This window comes from Sinocyclocheilus rhinocerous, unplaced genomic scaffold, assembly GCF_001515625.1.
Source record: "Sinocyclocheilus rhinocerous isolate Xijiao unplaced genomic scaffold, SAMN03320098_v1.1 scaffold2863, whole genome shotgun sequence".
Taxonomy (NCBI): domain Eukaryota; kingdom Metazoa; phylum Chordata; class Actinopteri; order Cypriniformes; family Cyprinidae; genus Sinocyclocheilus; species Sinocyclocheilus rhinocerous.
This window is the reverse complement of record NW_015661892.1, coordinates 37651-38946: the sequence shown is the minus strand read 5'-3', so window position 1 is coordinate 38946 and position 1296 is coordinate 37651. Positions and strand designations below refer to the sequence as shown.

Here is a 1296-nt window from a genome sequence, read left to right as displayed (position 1 = left end):
GTGTGTGTGAGAGTGTGTGTGTGTGTGTGTGTGTGAGTGTGTGTGCATGTGCACCTGTGTGGCCTTTTCCAGCTCCACCCGGGTCAGTGAAATGGTTCTCTGTGTGTCTGATAACTGTGACTGCAGACGGCGGTTCTCCCTGGACATCTCCTCGAACAACTGAAACACACACACGGATACAGACATAAAACACACACACACACACCTCCTGCCAACACAATCAGCCAAACCACAAACCCCTGCTGACCTTCTTAAAGTCCCTGGACTCTGATCCCCTTGTGAGAATACAGTCATTCAAGACCGAATCAGACCTGAGAGGAAGGAAAAACCGAGAGAGAATGAGAAGGACTCGGACGTCACCAAACTACGTGAAAGGTCAAAGGTCAGTCTTGTACCTGCTGCTCGTGTGTCTGTCTGTCTGCATGAGGAAAACAAAATATTTCACGTCAGCAAGAAACCATAAACGCATGCAAAAACTTAATAATTAAAAACATTGACACATTTTGACATAAAAATATCTATTTTTTAAAATGTATTTTATTATATACATAATTATCACATATAATTTAATATATAAAATAATAATATATTTTAATACATTTACAATTCTTATACAGTAATATTGAAATATTACATAAATATATCATATTATATTGCTATTGCAATATGTGCTATTACAGTCAATCAGTAAAACATTTTATATATATGTATGTATGGATGTGGGATCAGTAAGATTTTTAATGTTTTTTAATGGAGTCTCTTGTGCTCATCAAGGCTGTATTTATTTGATCAAAAATACAGAAACTGTAATATTGTGAGATATTATTTCAATTTCTTATATTGGTTTTCTGTTTTAATATATTGTAAAATGTAATATATTCTTGTGATCAAATCTGAATTTTCAGCATCATTACTCCTGTCTTCAGTGTCACATGATCCTTCAGAAATCATTCTAATATACTGATTTATTATCTTTTTTTTGGAAACTGATACTTTTTTCTGGATTCTTATATGAATAAAAAGTTAAAAAGAACAGCATTTATTTAAAACTCCAAATGTTTGAACGATAGTGTATATTGTAACACAAGATTTCCATTTTGAATAAATGCTGTTTTTTTATTTTACTTTATATTCATAAACGAATCCTGAAAAAAGTATCACAGGTTCCAAAAAACATGAAGCAGCACAACTGTTTCTAACAATGATAATAAATCAGCATATTAGAGTGATTTCTGAAGGATCATGTGACACTGAAGACTGGAGTAATGATGCTGAAAATTCAGCTTGGCATCACAG

At 33.3% G+C, this 1296-nt stretch overlaps 1 long non-coding RNA gene across 1 annotated transcript in view; it reads right to left on the bottom strand.

Moving 5' to 3' along the window:
• Positions 1-91, bottom strand: part of LOC107726854 (uncharacterized) — a 1616-nt gene extending 1525 nt beyond the window's left edge. The window contains exon 1 of the long non-coding RNA XR_001638304.1: positions 55-91. This is a non-coding gene — a long non-coding RNA (uncharacterized LOC107726854). The remainder of the gene's footprint in view (positions 1-54) is intronic.
• Positions 92-1296: the final 1205 nt, after the last annotated feature.